General features: G+C 55.3%; 1 protein-coding gene and 1 long non-coding RNA gene across 5 annotated transcripts in view; both read right to left on the bottom strand.

Annotated features, from left to right (window-relative positions):
• The window catches only part of SSBP3 (single stranded DNA binding protein 3), a 169,918-nt gene that overhangs the window by 82,055 nt on the left and 66,116 nt on the right, over positions 1-21,747 (bottom strand). The gene's annotated exons all lie outside the window — the stretch shown is intronic.
• Positions 1,855-6,556, bottom strand: LOC146402954 (uncharacterized). The gene is made up of 2 exons (XR_014808264.1): positions 4,180-6,556; positions 1,855-2,951 (listed from the first exon to the last, which is right to left on the bottom strand). It is a non-coding gene; the product is annotated as an uncharacterized LOC146402954 (long non-coding RNA).

Here is a 21,747-nt window from a genome sequence, read left to right as displayed (position 1 = left end):
AGGAAGAGCTGGAAACATGCTAGCCAAAGAAAAAGCAGCAGACCACAGACACGGGCTGACCGACAGCACTGTGTCCAAGTCTAGAAACTGTGACACAATAATGCTAAAGGGAATGTCTTCCTTTCACGTCCCCCACTTTTCCTAAAGTTGTCTTTCAAAGACAAGGAGCACCGGCTTGAAGCAGGAGGAGAGCGATCCCTGGATCTCCCTCCTCCTCCAAGCCCGCTCCTCACCTCCAGGCCCCGGGGCTTTAGCAAGGGGAGGCCAGGTGCGGGGGGAGAGGAACCACGGCACACAAACCTGGTTTCAAACCCTGTTAACATGACACCTCCAAGAATGACATTTAACCAACAGGAACCTTCTGGGAATGCTGAAATACCCTCCAAAAACCCAAACCAGGCAGGCAGGCTTTATAAAGAGTGTGCATGTGCGTACAGAGAGCCATACTTTGCAGTACGGAGACAGATACACCCTTCCATTCCCCAACAGCAGCAGTGGCCAACTTTCCACCCCAAGCAGCCATCTGGGGCTCAAAGGGAAGGTGTCAGATTGATCACCAGGGTTGGATTAATTTTTTTTTTTCCCTCTTAAATCCCCTTAACTGAGAAAGCAGCTTGAGCCAATTCTGCTTTTCTCACAGACACCAAAACACCAAGCTATAGTTACACCAGCTCATCTTCACACCCCCAGAGATGGGGGGAGGGGGAGGATGGAGCTTTCCAAGCAGTTCTCTGCAGAGTCTCACCTCCTGGAGAAGAAGCTGGAAGCCTGGGCTTAAAGGAACAGGATGCTGGGAAAGGACCACGTCCCCAAGCCTTCCCCTGCCCCCACGCAGGTCTCCTTCTGATGAAGGAGGTGGCGTCACCACCCAGTGGCCTCTCCAGATCCTCCACTGACTCTTCCCCCCTTCCCCTCTGCTCTCCCACGGCAAACATTTTCTAGACTCTTGTAGTTCTTGCACCATCCGGACCTGTACCAGTTCATACATCCTCAAACCTTAGCGAAGGGGTGATGGGAAGGTGAGCTGTCCCATCCCAGGCTATCTGCACCTTCCTCTTCCCATTTCATTGTCTTCCCTCAGCCACCTGACAAGGGGGTACTCCCGTTTCATCAGGGAGCTACCTGAGGCTTGCAAAATGCTGCAATTCTGTGCCTGAATCCTCGGGGTTCTATGCTTTCAATGCCATGCTGCCTGTGGCAGACTCTGCTCAGGGGCGAAGGGCAGGGAACCAACCACTATGAGCAGCAAACGTGCCGAGTGCTTCTATATACATTCTTTCCAATCCTTACAACAAGCAGCAGAACCAGGGATGCATCCTTATCCCCACCCCCCAGGTGGGACACCAGAGGCTCAGCGATGAGCTGATTACCATCTCAGACAAATTCCAAGCGATGAGCTGAACTGGAGCCCAGGTCACAGAACTGGATCCGCGTTAATAAGACCCACATCCCCCGACATGGTGACTGTTTAAATCGTCAAACGCTCCTCCGGAAATGGGACTGGAAACCCCTGTGTAGCTCCAAGCCAGGTCTACACCAGCCACCATGAGGGTCAGAGTGCTTTTGTGGGGTACGAAAACCAGGGGAGGGGAACCCTCCGGATTTTCCTCTAATAAGAGTTCCCCGGGAAGAGGGACGCTCAGGGCTCCTTCCCGTGGAACCTGGTCCTCGCTTGGAACCCACCCTGAGCTCAACTCGGAAAGGTCCTCGATACCGCCCCTCCCGGTGCAAGCCCACTCTGCGTCAGTGCCTTTACCACGCAGACCATGCCCGAGTTTGTTAATGATCAACCCTCCAGGCAGGCGCCAGCTGTTCAAAGGGACAATGACCACCTCCAGGAAAAATGGCCCAAAGCAGGTTCTGCATCAGTTTATTAGGTTGTAAAACAGAGTCCTGGAGGAAGCAACAGCAGCAGCAGCAGCAGCGAAGACATGGTCTTTCCGGTGGGTTTACTGTTCTTTTGCTGGCCCTTCTCTTTGAAGGAGGCAGGTGGCCTGGGAGGCCCAAGGAATGAACCAACCACAAAGACCAGCACTGGGGAGCCTGGTTTCAAAACTCACATCTGGACAGACCCCCCAATTTCTCAGGTTCTAAAAGAAGAATCGGGGCTCCCTTGGCTCACAGACGCCTCCGGAGGGCGACAACCCCTGTCTCCTGCCATCCACTCATGCACCAGGTACCTGCTACACACCAGGCAGTGAGAGGGCAGAGGAGTTCAAGGCGAAACAGATGTGCCCCCGGCCTCCAGGGGCTTCAGGTCCCGGGGAGGGGGCGGGTTAGATTCAACACAAATACGAGTGACTCCCAGAGGGGGAAAGCACCAAATTTAAAGTTATGTCGAAGAAAAGCCAACTTCTGAGATGACAAATGCTAGCAATGCCTAAAAGAAAAAAGACCAAGGAGGGCAGAGGCCTGGCTTCAAAGAAGCCAAAGACAACACCTAACAGGTTTTAGAGTTAATACCCAAGCTGCTGGGCAGTCAGGACTCTGAGCATCATCCAGGGGCGAGGAACCTGGGGCAGAGACACACGGACAGGCCCTGATTTCAAGGAAACCGGGTGGGGGAGACAAACAGATATCTTTAACCCACAGAGGTAAGCTGTCCCGGTAACTCTAGCAAGTAGCACCATCCTGGCATACGGGAGGCGGTCAACCAAAGAGTCTGTGGAATGAATGGATGGATGAATGAACGAAGTACAAAACAAAACCCAAAAAGCCAGGAACAGTTTATTCTACCTTGAGGAGGCAGGAAAGAATTGCTGGGAAAAGAATCTAGAGGAGTTCCCATCGTGGCTCAGCAGTTAATGAACCCAACTAGTACCCATGAGGACGCGGGTTCGATCCCTGGCCTCACTCAGTGGGGTAAGGATCTGGCATTGCCCTGAGCTGTGGTGTGGGTCGCAGATGCAGCTTGGATTCCGCGTTGCTGTGGCTGTGGTGTAGGCCAGCAGCTACACCTCCAATTTGACTCCTAGCTTGGGAACCTCCATGTGCTGTGGGTGTGGCCCTAAAATGCAATCAATCAATCAATCAATAAACAGACAAAAAAAAAAAAAAAAAGAAAAAAGAAAAAGAACCTAGAGCCCAGCTGGCAAGAGAAACTTGCCCTCCCAGCAATTGAGAGCAGCAGCGGGCATCCTGGGCGGCAGGACTGCATGGTGCTGGGGGGATGCGGCATGTCCCGGGATCTCCGAGGAGCCCCTCTGTCCATGCCCAGGGATGAGGGGCATGTGGGCTTCATCCTGAAGCAGAGGAGAGAGGCTCCCTGAGATATGCAGGCATGAGTGCAGCAGGGCTAGATGGGCACTTCAGAGAGAACTCTGGCACCACCCTCTACTCATCCCAGTGCCCTCCGTTTCCAGAGGAGGACACTGAGGGCTTGACAAGGACAGTCCCTGGCCTGATGTCAAGTGGCTGGATGCCTGGCTTCCATCCTGAAAGCTCTCACCGCATCACCCAAGTATTCCAGAGGCTGCAGGGCAGCCCTCAGGCGAGGGGCCTGCGAGGAACTTCCCCTGCCTGAGCCCCAACCTCTTCCTCCGTGAATAATGGGGGGATCGATGCTGAGTCTTGGGAGCTGTCGTGCAAATCAAATGAAGGATGTGCCACCTCAGCACCAGGACATGCACACAGCGAGCCCTCCGAGAACACGGGCCAGACTCCTTCACTCCTTGAGTGTCTGCTGTGTGCTGCTCTAATCATGCAGGGCCAAGTGACTTAGAGGGAGCTCAAGCCCAGCAAGGGACAAATAGAGAGAATGACCCTCACAGCAGAGGACTGGGCAGAGGGGGATCTGAGCCCTTTGGGCTATAAAGTGAGGTGGTCAGGTAAGCAAGGAAGAGAGGAAAGCCGCAATGTTTGACGCACTGCTTGACTGCTTGGACAAAACCAGACATCTGGCTGGGAAAGGGGCTGGAAAAAATGGAATCCCAACTGCTCTCTTGCGCCCCTTCCAAAGCTCTGGGGCTGAAAACGGAGCAAGTCTCCTGAACATCCATAGCTGCAGGTGGGAAAGGGAGAGCGGAAAGAGCTACAGGTGTGACCCTCATTCCAGCCTTCCCAGGGGCAGGGTTTTTTTCTGGGGGCAGAGGGGAGGTGGCACGCGCACCTATGGCATATGAAAGTTCTCAGGCTAGGGGTCAAATCGGAGCTGCAGCTGCCGGCCTATGCCACAGCCACAGCAACATGGGATCTGAGTCACATCTGAGACCTACACCACAGCTCACCGCGACACCGGATCTTCAACTCCCTGAGCGAGGCCAGGGATGGAACCTGCATCCTCGTGGATACTCGTCAGATACTTAACCCCCTGAGCCGCAACGGGAACTCCCAAGGGGCAATTTTTAAGATCACTGCACAAGAAGGTTCTGGTCTGGTCCCAAGCCTCTGCTCTACTTGCTGTCTCTGGTTGCCAGGACAGGTGGACCCGGCAAGAGAGAGTAGTGCACAGTTTTGGCAGGAAGGAGGTGGTCAACCATGCTGACAAGGACTAAAGAATCTTGTGGAACTGACATCTTGAGGGTCCCACGGCCACCCTACCAGCCAAGTCGAATGCATCAGTGGGTTGAGGCGTACATGCATGAGCAGCTGTGGCCAGCAGTCACCAGGGTGGACAGTGGCCAGCCTTCCTTGATCTGAGCCCGCACTGAGCCACTGCCCACGGGGCCAGGAGGCAAGCTTCTTCGAGGGCCCACTCTGTAGCTTGTTCTTTCCACCACCACCTAATTATGCATCTGGCACACAAAGGTAAGACGGCACCCACCAAATACCAAAAGACCAAGTCGAGCAGGAACACAGAGTGTCCATAAAAGAGATGCAGACAACAAGGACCTTCCTCCAGGATGGACAGCAGGACGGAGCTATGGGCTCCAAGGAATGAGTCAGCTGCCCACACCCCTGACCTCAGCTCCCTAGTCCATTCAGCCACATTAGGGTAAATCCAACAACCCACTGAGGCCACCAGGTCAAGGAGCCAGGTGGCTTTGAAACACAGCACCGGCTGTAGGGAAGGCACCTCATACAATCACTGGTTTCCTCCCAAACTGCACCAGCTATCTTACTGGAGCACTGGGAATAAAAACAGACAAGATCCCTGCCTCCTGAGACAATACTGATAAATAATGGCTTACACTCTACAGGGTCTGTTCACTGAACCCTAGCTTATGAATTTCAAGGAACTCAGGAGGAGACTCCAGGCCTCCGGGACAAAGAGATAGCAAGGATATTTGAATTATTAGGACATTCAAGAGAAGGGGGGAGGTGGCCGCCAGAGGGGAGAGGTCCAAGGTCCTTCCCCCTCCCCCGTCCCAGCCCCTGGAACCAACAGTCAGCCCTTGAGCAAGTCAATTAAGCACCTAAAACTACTCTTTAGGGGAAAGAGGAAAAAACCTAGGCCCCAAAAAACTCTGCCTCTAGGGCCTAATTAGCTTCGTAAAAGGCCGGGAGATGCCCGGATAACAGGTACTTTTGACAAATGGGGAGAAAAAACCAAACTACTCCAGGAAACACAGACCAGCCCCATGGCCCCACCCCTGGGACCCCTCCAGCAGGTGGGGCTGGAAGTCAGGCCCTGGAAACCAGTTCCTCCAGCAGGGTGGGATGCCAAGGTGTCCTGCAGGAAGGAGGCTCCCCCTCCTCCCTGGAGAAGGTGGTGCTCCAGCCTCCTGTCCCAGCCTGCTTTCCAGACCTTGTCCCAACAGGCCGGAGAGGACGGCTCCCTGCCTCCCAGCCACGCGATCTGCCTCCAGGCGAGCAGAGGGCAGGGAGAAGGCCTGTGGAGGGGGTGGGTGCTGGGGGAAAACGCTCCGTCTTGGATTCCAGTGACAGCTGAGACATACGTTGAATTCACAGAATTCTCACCTGCTCTCCAGGTGAAGAGACCGGACCCTGGAAGGAGCAGGGGCGGAGGCCCGGCCCTAGCAGAGACTTCCCAACTCTGCTTCTTCCACCTGTGCAGTGAGGCTGCAAAGACGAGGGGAGAGGGTGGTGGGGACCAAGCGAAAAAGAGGACTTGCCCTGCGGGCTGGCAGGGGCCTATCTCAGCAGCATGAGCAAGCGGGGCACAGCAGGTACACTCTGGGCCCCCAATCAGATTTACGAGTGTCGTTTACAGAAAGCCGGCATGGCGCCACGAATCATCCTGAACCCTGTGCAAGAACTAACTCATTTTGCCCTCAAGCCTGCTCGCGGAATGTGCTCCACACCCATTTTACAGACGCAGAATGGAGGAGGGGGAGACGGGGGGCTTGCTTCTTGGAGACCGCGCTGTTCCTTCTTGCCTTCCTTTGGCTCGGCCGAGGCTCTCTCTCTTCCAAGTCACAGCTTTTCTTTCTCAGTTGCCCCAGAATTCCTGAGGTTAGGGACCACGACAGCTGGAGTGCAAACCCAGGCCTGTAGGTCCCAGCTTATGGATGTCCTCTTCCTCCGAGAGGCAGTCTCTGGTTCTAGGAACCAAAAGCGTGGATGGACTTGCACTAGTCCGAGGGCCGCGGAGAAGCCCCATCACAACAAAGACCCTCTTCAGCAATCAGGGAGGGGGTCCGCCCCTTCTAGATAGTCCTCGGCCTGGCCCCATCCCCGAGGCAAGATGGGAGCGGGCTCGGCCTCCGTGCTCCCAAGGGGCCCACAGCCATTTCTGTAACTGCTCTGATGGCAGCCCCAATCCTCACCTAGGGAACACCTCACCCCACAGGTGAGGGGTGGGGGGCTAAAGCGCAGCAACCCCCTTACGGGTGCTGTCCATCCCTGGGATGCTCCCCGGAAGCCCCAAGATGCTGCGGACACCCCAGCACCAACATGATGGAGGCAGGCCCGCCAGGGAGCCAGGAGAGGAGAAAAGCTGCCTGATTTACTGAATTTACCAAATGGGTCCGTTTTTCACCACATTCCAGTCCTTTTGGGAAAACTCCAGGTTTTTAGGAGAAGCAGATTAATGGCAGGGAGTTAATGGGGCAGTGATATATCCTGCCTGAAATTTTTTGAAAAGTTTGGCGTTGAGGCGTCCAAGTCCAGTGGACCTGCTGTGATTTAGGACGGCGGCCCTTGAGAACAGGCGGGCCCGCTACATCGGTAAATCTGCTGAACGAGGTCGTTTCTGGAGGGCGGTTTTCAAGATCTACGGCCTGACGTGTTGCCAAACTTCCCCGCTAGCTGAGCCCCAAACGCGAAGACAAAGGAAGAGCCCTGGGATGAACGCGGGCCCCGGCTCTGCCAGGAGCGGGCGCCGTCCACCCGGAGCAGGTGGCTCCCCCTGGGGCCTCGAGGGGAGCTGGACTCAAGTTCTCTGGCTTTCTGCTTTGAGGGCAGAAAAGGGGTTCCAAGAATAAAGGAGCTTCAGAGAGGAGAGCCGAAAGGGAACTGGGGGATCCCCTATTGCAGGTCCGCCGTGTCGGCGGGAAGTTGGCCCCTCAGATGCCAGCGCGCAGGGCAGCCGGTGGCCCGGACCAGGACCTACCTTGACGTGGGCAACGGCATCCCACCCACCACATCCCAGCCAGACCCCTGAGCCTGGGTCCACCCTTTTCTCAGAGAGCCTCGGATCTCACCGAGAGAAGGCAGGACGGAATCATGCTTTCCTAGTTCAAGCATCACCAGCTACCCAGCTCTTCGCAGAGCGACAGATGTTGCTAAAATACAGCAGCTGGGGGTGGAGCCCTCTTCTCTGGCAAGCCCTGCGTGGAAAGATCACGCACACCACACCAAACCTTCCTGTGGGCCAGTCATAGTCCCTCGTCCCAAGATGCGACTCTCCCTTACTCTGCAGCTCCCACGGATGTGGAGTCCGTATCAGAGGGATTACAACGCCATCATTCCCCATTACCTTTGCTGGAGGATTCAATGACTGGATTAATTTATCATCTGCCTTCCTGGTTGTTTCTCTGCCTACTGCTCTCTTTACACCCAAATCACATGTAAGTAGAACTTAAGTAGTCCAAATAGGTATTTGCATTTGTCTTGACGGCTGATGTCAATTCATTAGAGGCATTACTGCGTCTTCTCAGGTTTTCTCCACACTCCTCCCTTCTTTTGAAATCCCTAGAACCAAACCTCTTATCTGTGGACTTAAAGCAGTGGCAAAGATAATCCAAGGGAAAGTCCTGCTTGACATCAGGGGTTGCCCTTTCTGGTGGATTTCCAGGACCCACCCGCAGGCACCTGTGACCCCTTCACGCACGCCTTTGTGGGCACCGACTGGGAACCGGGCACGGTGGGCCAGGTGCTACCGCTGGGTCCCTTTTGGCGGAGGTGGTGCTGCTGGTGGCTGCCGCAGCAGCTCAAACTCAAATCTCCCTCCTGGAGCTCAGAGTAATCTGATGATCGCAGTGGATAATTAGAGTCTCTTATCAAAACAATTAGCGGATGAATGAACAGCCAGTCCAGTCTCTGACACAACTGCACGGGAGCAGTGGGGGGGGATGGGGTGGAGGGGAAAGGCAGGGGAAATGACGAACTCCAGCCTCCCCAGCCTCCCGCCATCCTGCCCCATCCTGCCTGGGCCTCTAGGGCAGGAGACACACTGCTCCAGTCTCATCTCCGGCCCCCGCCCTCCCCCCCAGCATCTGCCTCCCCCCAGCATCTGCCCGGAATGGCCTCCCCTCCCCAGCGCCTTCCCTTTTTCAGCCAGGTCAGGCTCCTTTCCCTCCTGCTTGCTCAGTGAGGTGTCACACTCGCCCTCCTCCCTGCAGAAAGCTCCCAGCATCCTGAGCTGTTCCCCGGCTCTCGCAGTCCCCGTCACACAGTCTGCTCTCTCGGCAGCCCCAGCCGGGCCGGGACACCTTGGGGCTGGACTCCTGGAGCATTTCCTTCATGCAGCTCCTGGCACCGGGAAGGGGCTCCATAAACGTCTGTGGAGCACATGGACAAGGCCAGCCGGCTTCTCCCACGCGGCTTTCATGGGAACGCCCGGGCCGTTCCAGCCCGTGCCTCTGTCTCCGATTTTATGAGCGCATGTTCAAAATTCAAAGCTCCTCCCTCACGCCCGTGTCTCCCGTCTGTAAACAGGCCTGTAAGAGTCCGATACCATTTGTTTCCACCAGCGAAAATACTCAAGGATTAGCCGGGAAGCCCTCTGGAAACATAATCCAAGGTAGCCTGAATGGTACAGCGGGAAGGATGTGCCCCAAGAGTTGGTCCTTCCCGCCTGGTTTTCGGATTCAGAAGGTGGGCTCGAGGACAAGGTGCGGGAGGGTCTAGGGGGCTTTTACCAACAGGCCAAGAGAGCCTGTGGGCCTCGTGGTTCTCTAAGCCGCCACTGGGGATGGGGGCGTCCTCTCGGCCCGGCCTCTCCAGGATCCCACCCAAGAGTCGCACTAAAAGCAATACTCGCGGGGTGTCCTGATGGAGTGGGGTATTCCCCCCACTTCCTAATGGTCCACAGAAAAGAGAAGGAAAACGAGAGAATAAAGGGAAAAGGCAGGGGCCGAAGCAGAGTGCTGCATCTGCTTTGTTTTCCACCGAGTTCCTTTCAAGGCCTGGGTTCTGCTAAGCCCTCGAAAGCCGGGGCATCATCTGTCCACGCCCGCTGCAATCTGCCGCCTGCCCGCTCCTGACAGCCATCAATCACTCTGTAATGTGCTGACCTCAAGGCTCAGGGGACGGAATTTTCAAGTCAAACGTGGCCGTTAACATAAATAAAGCATTGCCCTGGATTTCTTTCTTTCTTCCTCTCTCTCTCTCTCCCCCCCAATCCTTCCTCTCCCCCTCCCCCAACCACCACCCTTTATGATTCTGCAGCTGCTGCTGGGGACTCGGTAGGCAACAAAAGTGAGGGCAGACAGGCAGAGAGGAATGGCAATTCTACTCTTCTGAGTCATAACAATTATGACGTTGTGATAAGAACATTTTCTATGAATTTTTAAGCACCAGTTATCCTGTTTTGCAATGGTCCCCGGGGGAAAGGACGGCAAATTCAACAGGACTGAAGGCTACAATCTACTGTCCTGAGCAAGGCAGACCCCTAGGGTCCCTTGGCACCCTCTCACCACCACCCCCTGTCCCCCATACCCCCTCTGGCTGGGGCTCACTCTACTTCTTAAATAAAGCAGTTGTCCTTTAAGCACATTTATATGCAAAAGACTTCCATATACCAAATATAGTTCTGTGTGCAGCATTTATTTTTAAACATGAGGAAGAGTCTCCCATAATAAAGCTCATGATAAATGTTATGATCCTCAAAACGGTTTTCTAGGGGAAGAGGAAGAGCAACTAGAGGGACTGAGAGGGAGAATGGGGGCTTTTACCCCGGAGTCTCCCCCTTCTGCTCCACGACCATCTCAACCTCATACGGAGGCAGAGCCCGTGCAGGGCGAAGCCACCTGCCCTCCATCCTCTCTCCCAGCACCCTGACAGCAATACACTGGGGACCCCGCAGGGGAACAATGAGCACAGGCAAGGTCCTCAAAGCCAAAGGGACGGTCCCCAGAGATATGACCCCCGGCCCCAGACCAGGGCAGGCAGTCCTGCCTGAGCCCAGTGTCTGGCAGAACTCGGTTCAAGTGCTACAGTGGGGACCTTGGAGTCACCGCCGAGGCCCACCTGAGGGAGCAGATTAAGGTCACCGATCGTCTGTGTGACCTTGACCAAGGCACTTGCCCCCTCTGGGCCTCCACTTCCTCAGCTACGTCATGGCAGAGGCTGGGGCGCAGGGACTCCTCCAGGTTCCTTCCTGGGCGGACCTTGCGTCAGACCAGAAGCTGTCAAACCAGAAGCTTCCCAGGCGGCTCTCTCTCAGGCAGAAGGCTGCTGTACCCACTGGCATTTCTAAGCTCCTCAACCAGCATAACCAGGTCTTGGCATCCTCACTCACGTCTTGAAAACCCCTGGAGTTCCTCCGATTCCTCCTGGGAGAAAAATCACCAGCTGGGTTGCCAGGGTATCTTGATAAAAGCCACGCTCCATGACAATAGGATATAAACCCCACAGACGGATTCACCCTCCGGCAGCATCGCCCTCACCTGTGGCCAAATCTAAGTGGCGCTTAAGAGCCAGCACCCCAACCTTGGAAGTTAAGTGCTGGCCAAAGGCAGCACCACAGAACGAGGCTCCGCTCACACCAGGCCAGCCCGCTGTGCAGTTCTTATGCCGCGGGGCATGTGCCCGTCTCTGGGCGGGGCCCAGAGGGTGCATTTTCCCTCTTTCGATCCTCTGGCTGGTGGGTTTTCCCGGGAAGTGAAAAGGGTCCCCAGACTGAAGCAGCTGGAAGCCAGTGCCTATTTCACAGGTCCAACAGGAACGTTGCAATAACTATGCTGGAACCTCTCTGTGAGCCTTTACAACCCCCCAAACTGGGGAGTCAAACATATATCCTGGGAGTTCCCGCTGTGGTGCAATGGGATCAGTGGCACTTCTGGAGTGCTGGGACGCAAGTTTGACCCTTGGCCCGGCACAGTGGGTTAGGGATCCAGTGCTGCCACCAGCTGTGGCATGGGTTACAACTGTGGCTGGCATCTGATACCTGTCCTGGGAACGCCACATGCTGCGGGGCGGCCAAAAAAGAAAAAGAAAAAAAAAAAAAAAAGGAACGAAAGAAGAAACAAACCAGCCCTGCTGTGCTCTTATCAAAATTTCCAACCCACAGAAACCATGAGTATAAAAAATTATTGGGTAGGGGGGAACCCATACGCCCCCAACTTCTGGAAGAAAGGGACTTTGAGTCTAGCCCCCAAGGCCCCACCAAAACGCTGCCAGAGGAAGAGAAATGGAAAACCACCCCATCAAAGGCAGGAGACTAAGGGTGGGTTTAAACACACCTGTGACCCTAAGGGTGAATAACTGACTTTTTTTTTTAAAGACTGTTCAGGTAGACACGTTAGGAAAGCCGCATATTTATCTCAGCGACATTTTAAAATACGCTGCAAAAAGCTACATCTTAAATCAAGATGTATTTTTCAAGGCAGGTTGTATCAGGGACAGATCTGCTTCCTTTCTCCCTTCAAGGAGCGAGGATTACCGCGTGTGACCGAGTCGGGGCCTCCTGCACGATCAATATTGAGTTATGTTTTAGAGGGGGTGGGCAGGCTGGCCAGGCCGAGGCTTGCAACCACATGTGGCCCATTGTCAGGGCCTCGGCTTCCCCCGGGGGGGCCCCGAAGCTCAGTCCAGCCCCCACGCTCTGGGGAGCTGAACGAGCCTCAAAGATACCGCGGGTACTGGGGAGGTTCACCAGAAATGGACGTTTTCCCAAGCCAATTCAGGGACCCAGCTCTCCATCACCTTCCAAGGTGCAACCCCAAGCTGGGGGCCCTGGCCTCTTAGGCTCTGGATGCCATGGCAGCAAAGGCTCCACACACAACAGCTGCACCCTCCCCGAGACCTGGGGAAGGGGCTGCTCCACCTGGCTGTCCTCCTCAGCTCGCAGTGCCCGTTAGGCTTCGGGGGGTGGGGGTGGGGTTGGGTGGCAGGGGAGGGGAACCCTAGATTGCTTTTCAGATGGATTCTAGTCAAATGTTCCATAAGCTTAGGGGGAGAGCTTTCAATATACACTAAAGGGCTGTTTAGCGCAAATAATCCAGGTTTACACCTGCTGTCCTGACATACTGATGCAGAGCATGGCCTGGCTCTAAGAGCATCCTGGTGGCTCAGTGGGCTATGGATCCCGTGTTGTCACTGCTGTGGGGCACATTCGACTCCCCGGCCTGGGAACTTCAGCATGCTGTGGGTGCAGCCCCCCCCCCAAAAAAGTATCCTGGTTTAGACATCATATGGTCCTTAACACCCCCCCATCCCAGCCTTGAGCCAAAGGAGGAAAGAGACCTGCATCACCTCCTACACAACACACACACACACACACACACACACACACACACACACACACACACCCTCCAGGGCAGCCCCCAAAGCAGAGAAGCCTGCACACACAGAAGCAAGTGCTCTGAAGGGCTCGCTTTGCTGGACTCTTCATCAGACCTGAGCCAGAGGGAGCCCTGGAACAAACCCCACTGACAACGCAACAAAGCAAAAATCAATGTAACTGCTGCCACCACGGAGGGAGGCATCCCCGGGGGGGGGGGGGGCGAATGAGGCCCAGAGGTGACCACGAAGGCGTGTCACCAACCCCACCTTACCATACACCCCCACCTAAGCTTACACCCCAACCTTAACCCACGGCTCAGAGAGGAGTTAATAACGTGTCCCCCAGGGGTGACCGCCTTGTCTCACTCGCCTCCAAGTGCCTCTTCCGAGGCCCGTTCCTGTGTCATTCACCCTTGTGGTAACCCAAGTCTTCCTGGCACGGAGCCCAAGATGTTACTCTAAGTCAGCCCACCAGCAGTCCCTTGGGGCAAAGGGGAGCAAGGGTGAACCCCAGTTCACGGAGAGGTCTCCACGATCTTCGATCACCTCTCACCCCCCACCGCCCACCCCCCCAGCCATCCTCTACCAACTGGCAGAGGTACCCAAGCTCCTTGGGCACCACCCTCGAGGTGAGGATACAGGCTCCAGCCGGTGACACGGCCCGAAGTGCAACACAACCAACAGTTCTGACCTCACGCAATCAAAACCTTCCTTCCCTGAGCTCAACAGCGAAGGACACCATCAGCCCAAAAGTCCCCCAGGAAGGCTCCCACCCACGCCCACGCCAACCAAGCAGTAAAGCGACATCATGAAGAGATGCTCAACAAGGGCCACCGTGCACTGTGCACACCCAACTTCAGTGGCGGTGACGGGGGGTGCCCCACACTATAGTGGGGATGGGGTCTTGGCAGAGCCTGGGAATAATGAGGAAACAGCTCATTACAGTCCCTGCCGGCATTGTTAAATGGTTTATTAAACTTCGCAAAGAAAAGTACATCCATCAATGCAAGTGCTTTTCCATACAGCGAGCCCTTGAAAAGGTCCTCATTCTAAGGAGAAATAAAGATTTACACATGTATGCACACAAAAGCATGTGTCTCAATATAATAGCCTCCATATGTAAAGTCATCTGTACAGCCAGAAACACAGGTATATGCCTTGCTGGAGAGACAAAGGCGTATTATCTGGCTAAGGGCACGCTGTATTACAGAAGTGTGTGCGCACACAGGCACACATACTTAAACCAGATGCCAAATCATTTCCAGATGCTACAGTCTAGGATATCCTTTGTTAAGGAAGAGGAGAAAAAAGCTTGCCCTTCATGGCCAGATACTTGGGTTCAGGTTACATGAAACAGGATTAGCTCAGAAAATAGTACAACTTCACAGCCAAGGCAAAGACCAAAGAATGAAAACCATGTAAACAGCCAACACAAACGCGAGACGCAACACAGTGACAAAAGGCCAAAGGCTTCTGGTTTTACGCTGCCACTCCTCCCTGCACCTCACACCTGCGATCTAACGTGGAGGAGAGATCTCTCAGGCCTACTAACAGGGCCCGAGGGCCTCCCATGGCAAGAACCAGTGGCATCCAATCTGGGAGAGAGGTTGTGGACTCGACCCCTGCCTGTGCCCCGCTGCCAGTCCTGACCCAAGGCCAGGCCAAACAGCGGGCCAACCCTCCTCTAGCGACCTCTCTACTCTGAGTGCTCACCGCCAGGGACAGTGTCCACGCCCGCAGCAATGGGTGCAGAGAAAGAAGAAGAAGTGGCAGAGAAGGGACCAAGAAGGGCAGGGTCCCCTGCCCCAATCATCCACCAGCAACCAAAGCCAAGGCAACAGTCCTCTGGTGAAGCCAGAACTCTATAAACACGTGTGTGCCCTGTGCTTGCCAACACAGGCCTTAGCGCATGTCACCCGCCCTTCCCAAGAGCCTCCAACCACGTGTCCATGTGGGTCTCACTATCAGGAAAATCACTGGTCACAGACCTGCGGGACTGAAAGGCCACTGGAGGTTATCTCGTCCGAATCATCTTATCTTCCAGATGAGAAACCAGGACTCAGAAACGTTAAGCAACTGGCCTGAGGATACACAGCTTACAAGTAGAAGAGCTGGGATGGGATCCCAAAGCTGTCTGGCAAAAGGAGTGACAACTGGGATCGTCAGACAGTGGCAATCAAGGAAGGCGGTGGCGGGAGCAGTGGGGGAAAGGAAACCCGCGCGGCAGTCACCGGCGGTGCACCAGCTCTGCAAGAGGGGCAGCCGCAGAAGTGAGATGCCAGGAGACCAGAGCGGAGGAGGGGGCCGCAGACCAGGGAGGACACCGTATATTGAGCCAGGAGACCTGGGTTCTAGTTCTGGCTCTGCCACTGATGACCTGAGACACCTTGGCCAGGTCACGCTGCAAATCGGGGCCTTGGTTCCTTATCTGTAAAATCCAAGGGCTGGACAAGATGAGCCCGGTTCCAAGTCCCCAGGATCTGACTATAGCTTCAGGCATACTCGCCGGTGATGTGGCCTCCAATAAGGCACCTCACCTCTCGGTGCCTCTGTTCCCTGACCTGAGATGAGGGGGTTCCAGGCTCCCAGGGCTCCTTGGTAAGTGCTCTGAGGGGGCCATGTGAGCCTAAGGGGTGCCCCCAAGTCACCAGGATGGACCAGAGCCAGCTGACTGGCTTCCCTGCCTGCAGCCAAAGCTGCTGCCAGATGAGGGGCCCAAGTGGGAGTCGGAAGCACCAGAGAGCCAGGCCGAGTGCCCAAAGGGACCAGAAGGGACAAATAAAGTGTGTCGCTGCTGGCACTCGGGTCAGGAGGCAAGCAAATGCATGCACACGCCTCCACCCACGCAGCATTGTTCCCAGTGCCTCCGTCAGCAGTTCTGCCGGGCTTGACGGCTGGGGCTTCCTAATAGGGCAGGCTGGCCCTGGCGGACACCCGGTCACTTCCCCTCCAGCGGCCCACGGGGACATACCACTGCTTGGGGTGGGGGATGTGCCAGGAAAGCTGGGCTTGTCCTCAACAAAAGACTGGGGGCGAGCAGCCACAGGGGTGGGCCCAGGGTGGGGGCACCCCTGATGCTCCACACAGGTGGAGTCGTCACCCTCCCGCCTCTGCAGGCACCCCGTCACCCAGCAGCGGGGAGCTCACACTGCTTCCTCTCCAAGGGCTTTGTCCACAGGCACGTGGGGTCCCGATTTCAGACCCTCTCCCATTTACACACCCACCCTCAGACTGTGCTTCTGCCCTTGGATCCAAACGCAAGAGCCTGCATCCTGCAGACAGTCAGCTCTCTCCCCACCTACCACCTCCACCCCAACCAGCCTATTCTCTGCCCGAGGCTGCAGGGTCTACAAAACAAGCCCCCGGAGCCGGGCTAGCCGGCTCTGATGCCCGGCTCAGCCCCTTAGAAGCTACGTATCATCTTGGGCAACTCACTGACCTTCGCTGTGCCTCAGTTTCTTCATCTGAGCAAAAGAGCTAGTAATGGAGCTGAGACATATATCAATAGTTGGGAACGGTGCCTGGCACACAGCGAGGAGCATACACAAGTCAGATGTTACTAAAACTGGCTTCAACGCAGTGGAAACGAATCCGACTAGGAACCACGAAGTTGCAGGTTCAATCCCTGGCCTCGATCAGTGAGTTAAGGATCCGGCGTTGCCCTGAGCTGTGGTGTAGGTCGAAGATGCAGCTCGGATCCTGCATTGCTGTGGCTCTGGTGTGGGCCAGTGCCTACAGCTCCGATGAGCCCCCTAGCCTGGGAACCTCCATATGCCGCGGGTGTGGCCCCAAAAAAGACAAAAAAAACCCAAACAAACAAACAAACAAAAACTGCCTTCAAGCTAAATGCCCTCATTTCCTTCAGCATTTCTTCACCCAGAATCGGCAGCATCTATGGACCCTCGGCTTCACTCCGAACAGCACAGGCTCTGAGTTCCGGCTGCTGCTGCCACATTCTAGCAGCCTAAGTAACTTAACCTCTCAGGCCTGGGTTTCCGCTGGTGAGGCAAGCAGCTCCTCTGCCCTAGCTCAAAGGGTGAATTTAGAGCCGGAATGAAAATGCACGGAAAGCACCCAGCCATTATGCTGCATTAGGCACCATCACAGCATCAGCCTTCTCCTCGTGGACGCGATGCGCGAGCGGAGAGCCCGCGTTCCTCTCTGCCAGGGACGGGCCACCGCTGGCACACAGGACTGACGGTCGGCTCCATGCGAGGGTCACTTTCTCGCTCTCTGTTCAAATGACGCGTCCTCATCCTGTGCCTGTGAAGTCGGAGGGTTTTTTTGAACCCACTGACGGGACTTTACATTTCTGCCTATTAAATTTCATCCTGTTGTTTCCAACCTGGGATGGGGGCGGGAGGATTCACTCATCAGCTCTGACTCGACCGGCCCAGGAGCGCCCCCCCCGCCCCCCGCCCCAGAAGAGCTGCAAACCCTGAGGCCGGACGACAGGGTCCAGAGAGGCGGCACTCTCAGAACTGAGAAGGTGACAGCCACGGTGGGGAGGGCTTTGGCCAGCACAGCCCTGTGTGTCCAACACCCGGATGCAAGAGACCGCTCTTATGACCAGCGTGCCACATACAGGCGTGGGCTGGGCTGGGCTGGAGGTTTACCACGCTTTCAGAAAGCAAGCCACGTGTGCAAACTGTTGTCATCGAGACTGGCCCCTTGCACAGCCTCTCCTGTATTCCTCCCCACCCAGTCGTGTGTTTCATTTCTTCAACATAAACACAGTCAGATTTATTACATTCCGGCAATATTTCCACAATGGGGACTGAGAAAGCTCGGTTTCCCGGGAATAAAAGGTACTTGCGCCTACGTGGGCAAAGAAAAAGAAAAAAGGCAAAAACCAGCTTCCACACTCGGGGGCCAGGTGACTATGGACCATGCAAGAACCTAAATGCAACTGGCTCGCAGGAGACAGAGCCCCATTTAAGGGTGGAGTTCAAGAGGCTGTGTCAGGCGGGCCTTAAAACGTGCCTGCCTCAGAGGGCAGAGCTTCAGGCCATTTCCAGTCTGTCTCCCCTGATTGCAGACACATGGATTCAACACACCCTTCCTGGGACCCTGAGAGGCCTGAGAAGGCCTCCTCTCAGCCCGTCCCCAAGAGACAGGTATGCACGCAAGATCCACTAAGGCCAGGACTCTGTGCTCCGGAAGGTGGCTGAAAAGCAGCCGGGGGCAGCGTTCTCTGAAGGACTTTTCGCTCTTGCCGCTTCTCCCAGGCTGGATGAGGCAGCACCAGCAGAGGGATTCCTGGGGAATGCGGGCAGGAAAAGGAAGCCGTCAGGGGCGGGGCAGGAGAAATGAGTCTCACAAGGGAGGGCTCCTAGCAGGAGCCCCCGTGATGTCATGGGACAAGCACGGGCACTGGAGCCAGAGAGACTACTCCATGCCAGCTCCCCCGTTTCCTGTGCGGCTTTGCACAGACTACCTAACCTCTCTGAGCTTCAGCCACCACACCTGCAGAGAGAAGGCAAGGACACTCTGGGTTCTAGCCAGGAAATTTTGGTGAACGCTCACCTTTTTTTTTGTCTTTTTAGGGCCACAAGCGCAGCATATGGGGTCCAACCGGAGCTGCAACTGCCGGCCTATGCCACAGCCGTAGCAATGCAGGATCCAAGCCGCATCTTCGACCGACACCACAGCTCACGGCAATGCCAGATCCTTAACCCACTGAGCGAGGCCGGGGTTTGGACCCAAGTCCTTATGGATACTAGTCGGGTTTTTGACTGCTGAGCTACAACGGGAACTCCGTGGTGAGCACTAACTTTTTAAACCTCTCACCATCTACCCAGAAGGACTATAAAACAGAAGGCCAGCCGCTTGCCTTTCATCCACCTGTCTTTGCACCAGGCTAGGCTAACACGAGTTGAGGTGAAACAGATACTGAATGACACGTCCCCCATGACACACTCAAACCCCTCCTGAAACCCCAGAGCCTCCACTCCTCACCTCCCCCCCTCCTCCCACTAAGGAGAAGGGACTGGATTCATTCCTGCACCAGCTCGGGGGGCTCCCCCAGCTCCCCGGACCTGGGAGGAGAAAGGAACACCAGCCCGGCCCTCCCAGGCCCAGGAAGCCAGTGGGCACCGAGCCGACGCCCCCGCCTTGGCAGAGCCGCCCGGTTCAGCAGCTTTTCAAAGTCAACAGAGGAAGGTTTTCAAATCCTAAAAGGCTTCTCAAGCCCCTTCTAATCTGCCTGCCATTTTGTTTCGTCTGCTCAGTTCAAGTCAAGGGGAACTTGACATTTGGAATACTAACTGCAAATAATCCCGCGCCAAGGACAGGGCCTGGCGGGCTGCAGTGTCAGCATGTGGCTCACAAGGATAGTGGGGACACTCCAGACATGCCAGCTATGTGCAGAGGGTCTCAGAAGGCACATGTCACATCAGGCCCGGTGGCCACCTGGGCGGGGGCAGGGGGGACCCCCAGAACGGTCAGCCACCCCAAGGGCAGGGCCATACCTAACTCACCGGCTTCCTCCACACCCTGCCCTGGGCGTGGCAGAGGAGAGGGGCTGCTGGGAGGCTCTGTTGGCAGAAACGACGTTGGATGAATGATGCAGGCAAAGAGGGCAAGGGGAAGGGACGCTGGACCAGGACGCATTCTGCAAACTCTTGGTGGGAGCCCTGCTTCTCTCTACTTCCACTTTGCAAAGGCCCCACCGCTCATCTGAACAGCGGGACCTGCCCACACCCTTCCTCCCCAGAGCCACACGCCCCAGTCCACAGGACATGCAGGTAGGACCCCATGCCCGTCCCCTGCACACACACTTCCAGCCCTGTGGGCAAGCCAGGCCAGGACCAGCATTTGGGGACCTGGCTGCCTCGATTCCGGCTGTGCATTAACCCCCTCTGGCCTGCCCTCTTAAAGAGGACGAGGGGCAGGAAGTGCCAAGAGGCCAGAGGCGGCAGAGACTTCAAGGGCAGACTTGGTGTGGCCGAGGCTGACCTCCAGTCTCCAAGCGCCGAAGCAACAGGGCTTGGCTGACATACAGTGCTTTTTTCTCAAACGTTTCAAAGACAGTGAGCCCTTTGGGTATAAAAATAAAATCCCAGGACCTCAACTGAATAAGACAGAAGGACTATAATCACCCATGATGTCATGTGTGCCTACACTCGCCCCTCCATATCCACAGGTTCCTTGTCCACGCAACACTCAGGGTGGTTGAATCTGTGGAGAGGGAACCCGCGGATACGGAGGGCCCAACGTACCAGGCCACCTGATGTAAGAGACTTGAGCATCCACGGATTTTGGTAGCCACAGGGGTTCCCCAAACCAACTCCCGAAAACATCTACAAATAACACTCAATAGCAGATAAACCCCAAGTACATACTTGAAACCACTCATCCCCCAGTTCATTAGATCAACTCCTGCAAAGCACTGCCTCCTCCAAGAAGCTGCCTCTGTCCACGCATGCGTGAGTGACCCTCGCGCCCCTCTGCTGTGTTCCCACAGCCCGTGTCCCTACTATGAGGACACTGGATTCCCAGTACCTCCAACAGAGCCGGGCACAGATGCTCGGCTTGTATACGCTAAAGCAAATGTTTATTTTCCATTTCCCCAACCAGACTATAAAACCCTTGAAGGCTAATACTTTATTTGGCTTCACTCTGCAAGTACCTGAAAAAGATCTAGTATGTATCTCACAACTGGAAAACCATCTGTGGAATAAATAAGGGCGTGGATGGGCCCATGGCCTCTCACCTGCGCTGCCCCCTCTACCCCCGGAAGGAGTCTGAAGAGCCCTGGACAAATCTAAGCCTTAAGAAGACAACTCCAAGCTGGCCAGGTGATGGCAAAGCCACTGGAGCCCTCCCCTCCGCCTTTAGAGAACTCCATCTATATACACCCAAGGGTTTGAGCCTGACTTTCCATACAGACCCTGGCAGCAAAGGGAGTTCTCGCTTCCCGGCGGAGGCTAAACAGGGACTCAACCACAAACATCCAGTAATGCTGAACATGACGCGAATGATGTAAAAATAGCTCCTGTATCTCGTGCCCCCATCCTTCTACGCAGCAACACAAAGGGCAGAGCAAAGTGACACCCCTAACAAGCCTCAGCTTGTTCGGGCCCGGACAGCCCCAGCCTCCCGCATCTGGACCAGCTGCTGGGAGCCAACAGGGGATTCCAAATTACATTTTAATCACCATAATTTTTCACAGGTACCTGAAACCAGACCGTGACAACTGTGCGAGAAATCCCCAAGTAGGATGCGTGAGGTCTGTGTTACAAGCCAGGGTTCTGCGCACACACCTTTCCTCCCACGCCCTTCACTGCATGAGGCACTTCACAGTTTGCAGGAGGCTTTCTGGGCCCTTCTCTCACCCACAGGCTCTGGATTCAGACCACAGGGTTTCATTCCAGCCTCTGAAGTCTAGTGCCCTCTACAGAGAGCTTGGATTCAAGGAGAGAAGGGCGGACTGGGGCCGGGGAGTGCTTCCTTATTCCACAGGGTTAGCAGGAATATTAACGACCAAATGGAAAGCATTGCGAAGATTTTTAAAGAGAAAGCATCTATTTAAGGTAATTCACACGAGGCAGAGAGGGGATGCGTAACAGATACATTCTCAGGGTAGACGTGTCTCTACAGCCAGCAGTGAGGAGGAGCTCTGGAATGAATGTGCTTACATTTGAATCCAGGCTCTGCAACATTGTAGCTGTGGGATCTGAGGCTAGTTAATTAACCTTTCTGGGCCTGAGTTGCATCAACTGGAAAATAAGAGTGACAGCAGTCATCAGAGGCTCGCCGAGTCCAGGGAAATCAATACAAGTAAAATTCTAGCAGGGGCCCAGGCCCAGCACCCAGTAAGCACTCAAAAAAACATTTACTAAGGGACATGGGAACTGCAAGTGCCCTTAAAAAGGGACAGGCACAATGCACGGTTTTCACTCCCCACTCAGGCAGACAGGTGAGTGAATTCTAGAAGTAAGGGTGGCGTGGGGAGCA

Source organism: Sus scrofa, chromosome 6 (genome assembly GCF_054392235.1).
Source record: "Sus scrofa isolate SSC_HxYL_T2T_F1_AM1 chromosome 6, Sscrofa_HxYL_maternal_Yorkshire_Landrace_v2.0, whole genome shotgun sequence".
NCBI lineage: Eukaryota > Metazoa > Chordata > Mammalia > Artiodactyla > Suidae > Sus > Sus scrofa.
This window is presented reverse-complemented; position numbering and strand designations above follow the sequence as displayed.